General features: G+C 44.7%; 1 long non-coding RNA gene across 3 annotated transcripts in view; it reads right to left on the reverse strand.

The window, feature by feature from the left end:
• LOC125156586 (uncharacterized) overlaps positions 1-12,923 on the reverse strand; it is a 132,785-nt gene that overhangs the window by 99,631 nt on the left and 20,231 nt on the right. For all 3 annotated transcript variants that reach the window (XR_007148687.1, XR_007148689.1, XR_007148688.1), the window contains exon 3: positions 6,840-6,955. This is a non-coding gene — a long non-coding RNA (uncharacterized LOC125156586). The remainder of the gene's footprint in view (positions 1-6,839; positions 6,956-12,923) is intronic.

The following is a 12,923-nucleotide window of genomic DNA, read 5'->3' on the forward strand; positions in this document are numbered from 1 at the left end:
GCAGGGCACCAGAGGCGGGTCTCAGGACTCAGCACAGTGTGGAAGCAGAGGGACCCTGTGCGTGGTCACTGGTATCCCAGTGAAGAGGAACAGTACCACCTAGCGTTCAGCAGCTTGCACCTACCTAGCTTTTAACATTTCACGACTGAAAGAATTTGAGAATCCCGTTCAGCTAAAACATATTTTGGGCTGACGTATAAACAGTTGATTCATTGCCAAGAATAAATATGCAGTCATTCCTCTTAGGCTTTGAGAGAGGAAGGATGGATTGGAAAAGAAAAAGAGGGTAAGAGGGTGTTGAGGGTGCCAATTATGGGTCAGGATACAGCCCTGCAGAGCCTGTAAAGGGAGGCAATCAACCCACACAGGAGATCTCAAAGGCTTCTAATTTTGCAGAGGGCTGTCATTCAACTGGGCAAGGTTAAAGGGGACGTGTGTAGTGAGCTGTCCATTGTGCTAAGGCCTAGGGGACACAAGAGGGAGCTATGCCAAAAAACCCAAGATAGAAGTAAACATCAAGGTCTGTGGAAACAAAGAAGGGAGGAATTAACTTGACATGTATAAGGGACCGGGCAAATAGGGTCCTCTTCCCAGCTGTACCATTCCCTCACTGTGGGTCCTCAGACGAGTTACCTTAAGTCTCTCCGAGCCTCAGTTTCCTCCATGAAAATGATGATGGTAATAATGACCACACCGTATTGCAAGGATTAAAAAATGTATTTGAAAGAACCTAACACAATGCCTAACACCTACAAATATTCACTAAATGTGAATTCCTATTATAGAGGAGGCTTCAGGGAAGGTGTCATTGGGCAAGTGACTTTTGAGCTAGATCTAAGAGAAGTAAGAGTTTCATTTTCTCGGCTGAAGAACTCTATCCCCCCTTAATTGAAGGAATAACTTGAGATGGATGTGCTTGGAGCAGTGAGGACTGATCGATGTATGTACCCCTCCTTCTAGACAGATAAATGACTTACTACAGGATGTCAGTGGGTGACAGCTGTCACAGGCAGATCACCCAGACCTCCCAAAGAACAAGCAGGTTACGCCCAGGTGGAGATAGCATACTTTCTGTTGCCAATCACCCTTCTCTGCAGAGCCATGGGTCGAGATTGCAGGCTGTGTCCCTGAGGGTGTTCACAGGCCGTGGCTGAAAACGGCAGGTCAGAGAGGTATTTACTACAGACAGCAAGAAAGGTTATTCTTGCACTTTCTGAGAGCAATCTGCTGTTTTTCTGCCTCTAATGGATTCAGAAGGCATTGTCACTGCAGAAGACCAGGCTGATTCCACCCCAAAGATACTTCTCAACAGCACCTGTGCTTTCCCGGCTGGTGCACAAGACACATTTAAAAATTCCTCGGCTTTAACGATGGAACTTGCAGATTCTCCCACATCCTAATCGATAATCACAGGAACACTTCAGGAAGGAGGAAATAGGTGTCTGTTGTGAAAATGAACAGGCTTCTTTCCCTACACACGGCCAAGAGCAGGAAACCAGTTCTGCACATCTCTGTCTTGCTTAGAGCGCCACCTGCCGGTCCAGAGAGGTGCCTTCCTACCCAGGAGATCTTTTCCCTGTAGGAATCCTACAAAATTCATGCTCCTTCACAACCAAGAAAAATAGAGAACGGCACTGTACTAGGCATCAGTACATGCCAAACAAAGTGCAAGTGACACATGCAACCTAAGAGACATCTTATTTCCAGCTAGGAGGGCAGGAAGAGACATCAGAGCAAAGAAATCAACTTGTGAATATATCAAAGTTAAACTTAACTCAATGTGAAAGCAATAATCGAGCCCAGCAATACGTGCCTAGCGTTGTTAGGTGCTGATAATACTGAAGGGGATACAGTGTTTTACCATCACAGAGCCAACTTCGATAATGAGTGACAATTAAAATACAGAGTGAGGGGGCGCCTGGGTGGCTCAGTCGGTTGGGCGTCCGACTTCAGCTCAGGTCATGATCTCGCGGTCTGTGAGTTCGAGCCCCACGTCGGGCTCTGTGCTGACAGCTTGGAGCCTGGAGCCTGCTTCCGATTCTGTGTCTCCCTCTCTCTCTGCACCTCTCCTGCTCACTCTCATGCTCTGTCTCTGTCTCTCTCTCTCTCTCAAAAATAAATAAACATTAAAAACATTTTTTTAAATAAAAGAAAATAAAATACAGAGTGAGGGGGCGCCTGGGTGGCTCAGTTGGTTAAGCGTCCGACTTCAGCTCAGGTCATGATCTTGCAGCTCGTGGGTTCAAGTCCTACATCGGGCTCTGTGCTGACAGCTCAGAGCCTGGAGCCTGCTTCGGATTCTGTGTCTCCCTGTCTCTCTGTGCCTCCACCACTAGCTCTCTCTCTTTCTCTCAAACATAAATAAATATTTTAAAACTGTTTAATAAAAAAAAAAATAGAGTGATCATGTGACCCAATTATAAAGAGTATGAAGGGAGTCTAAAGAAGACAGAAGGTTGAGGGGTCTCCGAGTACAGTTCTTAAAAAGCTAGACGGGTAAAGGCAAAAAGAGGGAATGAAAGAGGCGTTCAGTTTGTGGGGATTAATAGATATATTTAGGGGTGTAGATCAGAGCAGGGGTCATCCAGGGGGTGCCCCAAATCACTGATGGGGAGGCCCCAGCCGCACAGCTTGTACTGTATCCCCGCGTGCCCCAGCCAGGGCTGAGTGGACTAGGAGGGAGCACATTACCCAGCCTGAGCTGGGGCGTTAGAACAGAGACTTCAGGGTCTCTGATTGGGAAGAAAGGCGTCTAACTTGAGATGTCAAGAAGCCAGGACTGGCTGTGCAGGTGAAGCAGAAGAGAAATAAAGTCTTCAGGAGGAAAAAAAAAAAGTTCCATTCCGGTTCAGCACCTCTCTGCTACTGTTGTCTCTCTCCTGGGTTATTTTAGGAGCCTCCTAACACGCATCCCTGCCTCTGCCCTCGCCCCTCTCAGTCTCCTTTACAGCAGGAGGTGACTCCGTCCCGACTCTAGCCAGACTCCTTCAGTCCCTCCTTAATTGTGTCCTAGCGTCAGACCTCAGAGTCGAGACCTAAAACAGTTCAAAAAACCCACATGGCCTCCCCCAGAATCACCGATCTAATCTCCAGCTAACTTCCCTCTTGCTCACTCTGCCCTTCCCCCCACGCCTCTCGGCTGTTGCTGGAAATGCTGCCTCAGGGCCTTTGTGTTCCCTCTGCTCTCAGCCTGGAATCTCTTCCTCCAGAGGGCCAGAGGGCCGGTAATGCAGGCAGTCACCCCTTTAAGGATTGTTCAAGTATCAGGGCACCAGGGTGGCTCAGTCCATTGAATGTCAGACTCTTGATTCCAACTTGGATCATGATCTCACGGCTTATGGGATCGAGCCCCAAGTTGGGCTCTGTGCTGACAGTGAGGATCCTGCTTGGGATTCTCTCTCTCTCTCCCTCCCTCTCTCTCTGCCCCTACCCCCCACGTGTGCTCTCTCTCTCTCTCTCAAAATAAATAAACTTAAAAGAAAAGATTTGTTCAAATATCAACTTTTCAGTGAGATCTCTCTTTATTCCCCAATTAAAAATTAAAATGCTGTATAATATCTCCTACCCCCTGTCCTTGCTGTATTGTTCCTAGAACTTATCACTATCTGACACACTACAGATTTTCTTTATTTAGATTGTATATCGTCTGGCTTTGACCCCACCACCACCTCCAACTGTTACTAGAATATGGGGAAGAGATTTTAACCAATTGGTTAGCTAATTAATGCATTCGTGGAGTAGATGGGTGCATGGAGAAAGCTCCTTCTGGGTCCTAATTGTTGTTGTAGCTCTTAATTCTCCTGCTCCTGACCCTGCCACATACCTGCCATTGGGTCCTAAGTAACCCCTCTGCACTTTATGAGAAATTCTTCTTTGGTTGCTTAAAATAATCTCAGTTAATTTTTGTTGTATGGGCAAACTAAAAAGTCCTACTGGATAAAATGAGAGAACGGTCTTTGAAGATGCTCTATCTGAAATAACTTGTCCTCTAAATATCCCGAAGCCTTGCTCCCTTCCATCACTTACATTTCCGATCAGGTGTCTCTGTTATCATAGAGGTCTTCTCTGACCACCTTCTCTAAGATAGCAACCTTCTAGAATGGATCTCAAGTGTTCTCACCACACACACACACAAAAAAAAGTACCTATGTGAAATGATGGATTTGTTAACTAGCTTGATTGTGGTAATCAAGGTATATGTACATCAAAACATCATATTGTAGGACCTAAATATATACAGTTTTTATTTGTCAATCATAGTGATATACAACTGGGAAAGAAAATAAAATGGCGCCCTTCTGTCTCCCCATCACAGTCTATTCCGACCCAAACTTCACGTCTCTTTGTAGCACATATGGCTAGTCTGATGATATATTTATTTGCATACTGCTCCCTCCACTGGAATGTAAACTCCAGGAAAACAGACATAGGGTTTTTATCACTGGATCCTCTGTGTTTAGAATAGTCTAGCACCCAGCTCACACTCAGTACCTGTGTGTTCATCTATTCCACAAATACGTTTAAAATGCCAGTCACCGTTCCCAGTGCTGTGAAAACACCTGCCCTGCAGGAACCTATGTTCTAAGAGGAGATTTTTGTTAACTGTGAAGTGAATACACTCAGAGGTGAGAAATGCAGAGGCTGTGTTGAAGTGTTGCTGGACCTGAGAGTTGAGACAAGAACTGAACTTGAGAGACCACCATGGAGACCCTGGTGAGTCATAGAAGGTTTTGGTTGGTTGCTTGCCCAACATCCACCTCCGCCCCCCACACCAACAGAACACAGATTTTCTACTGGAGAGCTACCCTCCCTCCAATTTCGGCAACACTAGATCGATACCACCTTCAGCTCTAGGAGCCGTGCTTCAATAGACGTAAGCAATCAGCATGTGACCCTTTGGCCACCAACGTTGGTTTACAGTAGAACGTGTGACTCAGTTCAAACTAGCAAGGCAGGAAGACATATTTGTTGAAGCTTCTGGGCAGGAAGTGCCTCTCTTTTCCATAGGAACTAAAGGAAAGGAACCGCTTTCCTGTGGATAGCCAGGTTGAAGCTGTGTGTTCCAGAACCCTTGCAGCAAACATGGCTTCCAGAAGCTAAAGAATGAACAGTACAAGGTGGCACGTGGAGGGCAAAGCAACATATAGAAAATGGCAGAGTTCAGAGAATTGCCCTGATGATGTCAGAACCCCCTGGAACAAACTGCCTGAAGCACAACTTCTGAACTTTGCTGTCCTACAAGCGAACACACGCCCTTTATGGATTAAACCAGTTTAGTATTTGTCAAACTAGGAAAGGAATACATGCTTGTTGAAACATGAGAAATAGTAAAAAAAATACATAAGACAGAGCTAATCAGCTGCTTCTATGTTCCTTCTCACCCTATCTTCTGAAATATCCAATATTAACAGTTGGATGTTGGTATGGGTTGGAATGTGTCTCCCCAAAATTTCCTATGTTGAAGTCTTAAGTTCCAATATCTCAGAATGCGACTCTATTTGGAGATAGGATCTTTAAAAAGGTAATTAAGTCAAAATGAGGACTACAGGTGGGCCCTAAACCAATAATATTGGTGTCTTTATAAGAAGAGATTAGGACAAACAAAGGGAAGACCATGTGAAGATATGAGAAGACAGCCATCTGCAAGGCAAAGAAAGAGACCTCAGAAGAAACGAATCCTGCCAACACCTTGGTCTTGGACTTCTAGCTTCCAGAATTGTGAGAAAATGAATTTCTGTTGCTTAAGCCATTTAGTATATGGGACTTTGTTATAGCAGCTGTTGCAGACTAATACACATTTGTATCTTTCCACACCTATCTCCTTGCTTTCATCTACACCTACAACGTATCTACACACAACCATGGATTCTGTCTTTGTTTCTATCAAAAGATTCCTACAATACATCCGCTTTTGTCACAAAAAGCACGGGTACTGCTAAAAATCAGCTGAGACCAGTCCATCTCACCTATTTCCTAATTTTACATGCATGTGCATGTAAATAAATATAATTTCATATAAATGCCATTATATACAACTTGGGGTCTGGAGGAAGAGTTTTTTGTTTTTCTGTTTGGTTTTCTCGTTTGTTGTTTGTGTGTTTTGTTTTTGTTTTTGTTTTGGGGGGGAGGTACTGTTTTCTTTTACTTTCATTTCTTCCCCAAGGTTTGTCTCTCTTCTTTTCCTTCATACCCAAGATAAACCAAATTAACAACCTCATGTGTGTCCCAGCACCCACACTTTTCTCTGATCCATGTAATCTTTTTATTGCCAAGTTATAGCATTCCAACCCAACTGCACAATCTCTAGGAGCTGATGGCTATAACACAAAGATGTGCCTTCACCCCATCCAGTCCGGTCCCAGGGTGGATCTCATGATAGTTCACGGTGGACCTCATTGTGCCTTAGGGCTCAGGGGTTAAAATGAGAGCCCCAGATGTGGACTTTGCCCAAAGCCAGAAGCAGAAGAAACATGGCTGACCACAGGTGACCTTATGATTGCCTTTGTTAGCACACAAGAGACACCTACTGGAGACCGTCAAGATTGGTGGGAAAAGCGAAATTGTGCCGTGGCTGCTGGATACCCTGTAGTAGTCGGAAAGCCCTACAAAAACTGTTTTGTTCTCCCCAATTTAACTCTCCCTGCCCCAACGTCGCGTTTAGATGATAACATGGGAACAGACTGGTCTCCGAAAACAGCTCAGACGCACTGATGGCAATCGGTTGTTACTGTCTAGTGTAAACATGACTTATCTGTGTTAACAGCAAAATTACACAACCGTGTTTTTGTGCCTTTATAGATCCGTAAAGTATGAGAATGAGACAAGAAGTTCCCATTTACCTTCCTTTTAAAGACTCGAGTTATGGAACCAGTCCTGTTGCACTTTGCTCAAGGTGATCTGTCCTCAGCAGGGTAAAGGCAGAATAGATCAGAGAGACTCCAGACCCAAGGAAGTGCTGTGAAGAGAACAGTGGAATTTCACACAGGATGGCCTCCAGGTACGTGCCATTCAGAAACCAGCTCTGTGGCCGCTGAGCTCACAGTTTTAGGCCACACATCTACACACCAGCAGCCTGTCTGTGCCCTACCAGGAGCTTTATTTTATGCAGCAACTGATTCCACCTCTTTCTCCAGCGTGAGATAAATGCTCATTTGGGCTCGCACACTAGAAATACCCTGTATTTCAGAAACAGAGTGTTGGGGTGCCTGGGTGGCTCAGTCAGTTAAGCGTCTGGTTCTTGATTTCGGCTCAGGTCCTGATCTCATGATTTGTGGGTTCGAGCCACACATCCGGCTCTGTGCTGACAGTGTGGAGCCTGCTTGGGATTCTCTTTCTCTGTCTCTCTCTCTGCCCCTCCGCTGCTTGCTCTCTCTAAGATACATAAATAAACTTTAAAAAAGAAAGAAAGAGAAAGAAACAGGGGCGTCTGGGTGGCTCAATCGGTTAAGCGCGTCCAACTTCAGCTCAGGTCATGAACTCGCATTTCGTGAGTTCAGGCCCTGCATTGGGCTCTGTGCTGACAGCTCAGAGCCTGGAGCCCGCTTCAGATTCTGTGTCTCCCTCTCTCTCTCTGCCCCTCCTAGCTCATGTCTCTCCCTCTCAAAAATAAACATCAAAAAAATATTTTTTAAAGAAAGTTTTACAAAAAATAAATAAAAGAAGACAAAATGGAGGGTTTTACAAATAGATAAACTCTTCAAAAGAGATTCTGAATAAAAGATATGCACAGGTTAACACATGTGAAGATGGAAAAAAAACAATGATAATCCTCTCAAGCAACAAGTGCAAATCAGAACCATAATAAAACATTTGGGGTCAATAAAACAGCAAAATAAAATGTAGTGTTGGTGAAAATACAGGGAAACTGGATTGTCACACAGTCGATGGGAGAATAAATTCGTACAAGCTTTCCAAAAAGCAATTTGATAATTCATAAGCAAATAAACACATGACTACTTTTGAACTGCAACTCTGTTTATGGATGTTAATTCTGGTATACAAATATTTATTGTCTTAGTAAGCTGTTCATAATACACGAGGCTGTTAGTTTTTCTTTATTTTTTAATTAGGCTTCAGACCCAGCATGGAGCCCAACACTGGGCTTGAACTCACAATCCTGCGATCAAGACCCTGCGACGAGAACTGAGCTGAGACCACGGGTCAGAAGCTTAACCAACTGGGCCACCCAGATGCCCCGATATATGAGGTTCTTAAAAATATGAATGGAAGAAGCTTATCGATGGGGGCATCAAAGGCAAGCTGAGGACAAAGCACAAGCTGACACGCCACACACACCCCCCCACACCAGGTGGGACACCTGTGACGTTCTTCAGGCTCTCCTGGCTACCCAAGAACAAAGGAAAGGGAAAAACAAGTGGTTAACTGATAGAGATCGCAGTCCTTTGGGATGAGTCTCAATCAGTCTGCAACTTAATGATTTACAAAAACAAAACAAAACAAAACAAAAAAAACAGGCAATCTCCAGAAACCTATAGTCACAGTTTCCTGGAGCCCTAACATCACCCTCCCGTCCAGTGATGCGGGGAAGGAAGACAAGAAGAAAATGTAAATGAAATGAAATTCCTTTGTAAACTGGAGCCCACCGGACAGATGCTTGAGGCTGGTGGAGTAGAACATTTCTCCAGCAACTCCCTACTGTCTTCATGTTAATGCTTTGCTAGGGGGAAAAACCGCCTTAGCTTGACAATAGCTGGGCCTCCAGTATCTCAGGAGTTCTCTCTAGCACACAAGGTTTCTCTTTGGAAACCTCCCTTTTGCCTTTCCCTCCCCCAACTCCACAGTATTTCACCAGTCACCCCTCACCACCCCAGTGCAGCTCCTTCTGCCCCCAGGTCCTGTCCCCGGGGCTCTAATAAATCATCTTTTGCACTAAAGACCTCTTAGGAACTCCTTTTTGGCCATCGGCTCCTGACCCCACCCTCCCTCCGAAACTTCATCACCTTCCGGGATGTAGTTTTAATCCCCAAAGGCTAGAGGGATTCAGATCATTCTAAGTGCCTACTTACTGCACCTTTTAAAATGCTGCTACACCCACTGGTCACCATCGAAGCTAAAATAAGGAAGACAGTAGGCTAAAGACTTACTGCATTGGTAGACCGCTAATTCACCTTGCGAGAGTCCCAGACCCCCTGCCCTGGACGTTTTTAGCCTTCTCGTGCCCTCAGCCTGGACAAAGCAGTTGGCTTTGGAGTTAGACTGGTCTCGCACTTGTCACTCGTTATCCATGTGTGAGGTCAACTGTCAGGCTTTGGGCTTCAAGGTCCTCATCTGCAAAAGGGGGGGTTATGTTCCCTGCCTCGGGGCGTTCTGCAGGGATTAACTGAAAGAGTGCACCTTAAGTGCGACCATGGTGCCTGGCGCTTAGGAGTAAATGGGCAATCAACATCCCTGTATGTGTGTAGCTGGGGACCGTCCAGAGCAGCAGTGAATTTCTTGGGCCTGTGACGGAGGGGCTGGCTAGTGTCTCCGCTGTCCCCTTGTGAGTGAAGCATGTGAGGAGTATGGTGGTCTCATGGGTCAACAGCCATTCCTGGTGCTTTTATTTTTATTGCCTTTGTAGCAGAACCTTGATAAATTACAGCTATTTGCACGAAACTGGATTGCACAAATTGGGTATCTGTGTCCACGCTTTGCTTCAATCTCATGCTGAGGTAACGGGATTATTACAAAGTGTGCGTGTGTGTGTGTGTGTTTATTCTTTTACTACGGTCAGGGTCTTTTCATCCATTTCTTACTTAGTAGACAGTAAAATCCTTTGGAAATAAGGACACAATGTTAGGGAAGCACTTCCTTCTTTCTTCTTTTCTTTCTTTTTTTTTAATTAAAAATATTGTTTTAATGTTTACTTATTTTTGAGACAGAAAGAGACTGAGTGCGAGCAAGGGTGGGGCGGAGAGAGAGGGAGACACAGAATCTGAAGCAGGCTCCGGGCTCTGAGCTGTGAGCTCAGAGCCCGACGCGGGGCTCAAACTCACGGACTGGGAGATCATGACCTGAGCCAAAGTCAGATGTTTAACCTACTGAGCCATCCAGGTGCCCCTCTTTTTTTAATTTTCAAAATAATAATAATAATAATTATTATTATTATTATTATTATTATTTTGCTATAGCACTCCTCAGTATCTGAAATGGTCGTATTTATTAAATGCTTCATTATTCACTATCTTTCTCATCCCCTGGACTATGAGCTCCTTGAGGGCAGAGAGCACATCTGGTTGTTTTTTCACCCCTGTTCCTCTAGTACCTAGATCAGTATCTGGAACATAATTGGCGTTCAGTAAATACTTGTCAAAAGAGAAATGGAAAAGGGGAATATGCTTTTGTGAAAAGATTTGACCAGCCTGAACCAGAGGAGCCACCCGTGAGGCCCAGCTAATACGCTGTTTTGAAAAATTACTAGGTTACTGAACGTCTATTAAAGTCCTGAACAGGGGCACACGGGTGGTTCAGTCAGTTGAGAATCCAACTTCAGCTCGGGTCATGATCTCACGGTTCATGAGTTTGATCCCCACGTCGGGCTCGCTGCTGTCCCAGCTTGGGGCCCACTTCGGATCCTCTAGCCCCCTCTCTCTCTGCCCTTTCCCTGCTCAGGCGCTCTCTCTCTCTCTCTCTCTCTCTCATTCTCTTTCAAAAACAAATAAACGCTAAAAGAAATCCGGAACGTTTGCTTTTCTGGAAAATTACGTGACTTCTGGGAGCACAGTACAAACCCAACTTTTACTGTAAGCAACTGACACTGCTTCTGGGTGATGTGGACTCTTCTCCCCAGTTTCATCCCCACTGATGTGGAGAACAAAGGCCAAAGAAATACAGAAAAATATTAAACTTTCTGGAGCGCCTGGGTGGCTCAGTCGGTTAGGCATCGACTCTTGATTTCAGCTCAGGTCACGATCTCATGGTTCGTGAGATGGGGCCCTAAGACAGGCTCTGCACTGAAAGTGTGGAACCTGCTTGGGATTCTCTTCTCCCTCTCTTTCTGCCCCTCCCCGGCTCATTCTCTCTCTCCCCCCCCTCTCTAATAAATAAATAAACTTAAAAAAAATACAAATATTAAACTTCTTTGTAACTTACATCCGTTGACAAATACTTGAGACAGACCAAGTGACCTTCCTCCAAGAACTCAGCTGCCTCAATGTGAATACTTTGCTAGCAGCAAAAGGCAACCTTAGCTTGACATAAACCTGACCTCCAGGATCCAGTAAATCTTCTTCAGCATATAAAAATCCCTTCGGACTTCCTTTGTCTCTACCTATGCCCCGAGATATACGTTAACAATTATCCTGCAAACATATAGCCAACTGATACATATCTGAAGGGTCTCACGACCGAGACAGTAGTAAATGACCTCGTCCCAATAGCAGCAAGCCACTCAAGGGCCTGGAAACCTTGCTTACAAATTCCTTAGAGACTTACACTATCTCTAACCCCCTCCCAGCTTGAAAGTATATAATCAGTCACTTCTCACAATCCCAGGGTAGCTCTTTCTGCCCACGGGTCCTGTCCCCATGCTTTAATAAAACCAACCACCTTGTTTGCACCGAAGCCGTCTCAAGAATTTTCTTTTTTTTTTTTTAAGTTTTATTTATTTATTTTGAGCGAGAGAAAGAAAGAGCAGGGAAGGGGCAGAATCCTCCCTTGAGGTGGGGCTCAAAGCCACAAACGCTGATATCTTGACCTGAACCAAAATCAGGGGTCAGATACTTAACTGACTGAGCCACCCGGGCACCCCTCAAGAATTCCTTCCTGACTGCTCGCTCCCAGACCCCAACATTTCACATCACCTACCACCAAGTCTCCCTCTCGAGAACAGAAGAAAATATTTTTAAAGTATCCCTGAATCCCAACATCCTTAGCAAACACTCTTTATGCTTTTACGAGGTTCTTTGAGATTTCCATTGTGAAAACACGGTCAGATTTCATGGTTGTTGTTCATGGCGCAGCAACACTGTAGCAAGATTACAAACACATAGACAGTCTAAAAATATCTTTGCACATGGGGTGGAGAGAGATCTTCCAGAGTATCCTCTGAAATATCACTCAGAGTAAAAATGCCATGAGGCTGTACTCTCGTTATTGTGGGTTTATTCCTTCTTCTCATTCACTTGAAGGTGAGAACATATTGACGACAAAGATGCCCTTAGGCTTTTGTTCTTCTACAAAGAAGTTTCCATGGAGTTCAACAGCTCTCAGTGAATCACTGTAAGACACTGTGTTAACTTCCTGTAGCACACCAGGGCCATCAAGGATTTTCAACACCTTAATACTGCAACCATCTCTCAGAACATATGCAAGCCGCCTCTTAAGGAATGCAGAAACAAAATAGTTCTAACGCATACAAAAATTTTTAAGAAGAAAAACATAGTAAACGGCAGGGGGAGAGAAAAATTGCTAAAGGCTCCCTGCATTCCCTGTAAAGTTTTAATCAGGCACAATTCTGTTGAGCCTGGAATGGGAAGAGAATAATGAGCTTCTATTTCGGGAGGTTATGATCATCAGAAATCCTGACAATACTGATTTACTGCAAGGCACAAAAAAGCCATGGCCTCAGCTGGCAGGGTTGAAGTGCGTCCAGTTCCAATCTCTGTGGAAAGGGGATTGGTGCTTGACTAATACACCAGATCCCTGCATTCCAGAGCTCATGACTGGCTAATCTATAAGGACTCAGGCACAGATTTCCTGGTTTTTTCCCCCCATCTTTTCTAGTGTTTAAAAAAAAAAAAATCTATGCATTGATGCAGTGGGGAAGGAGCTGAGAGGACACACAGTCCACATCCTTTTTTCAACCAGTGGGGATACCGAGGCAAAGGAAAGTTCTCTCAAGTTCAACAAACAGGATGGACCCACCAAACGGCAAGGAGTTATTTCTACTCTTTGTTTTTAAAATGATAGGATAAATTAGCAAA

This window comes from Prionailurus viverrinus, chromosome F2 (genome assembly GCF_022837055.1).
Source record: "Prionailurus viverrinus isolate Anna chromosome F2, UM_Priviv_1.0, whole genome shotgun sequence".
In the NCBI taxonomy this organism is placed as follows: Eukaryota; Metazoa; Chordata; class Mammalia; order Carnivora; family Felidae; genus Prionailurus; species Prionailurus viverrinus.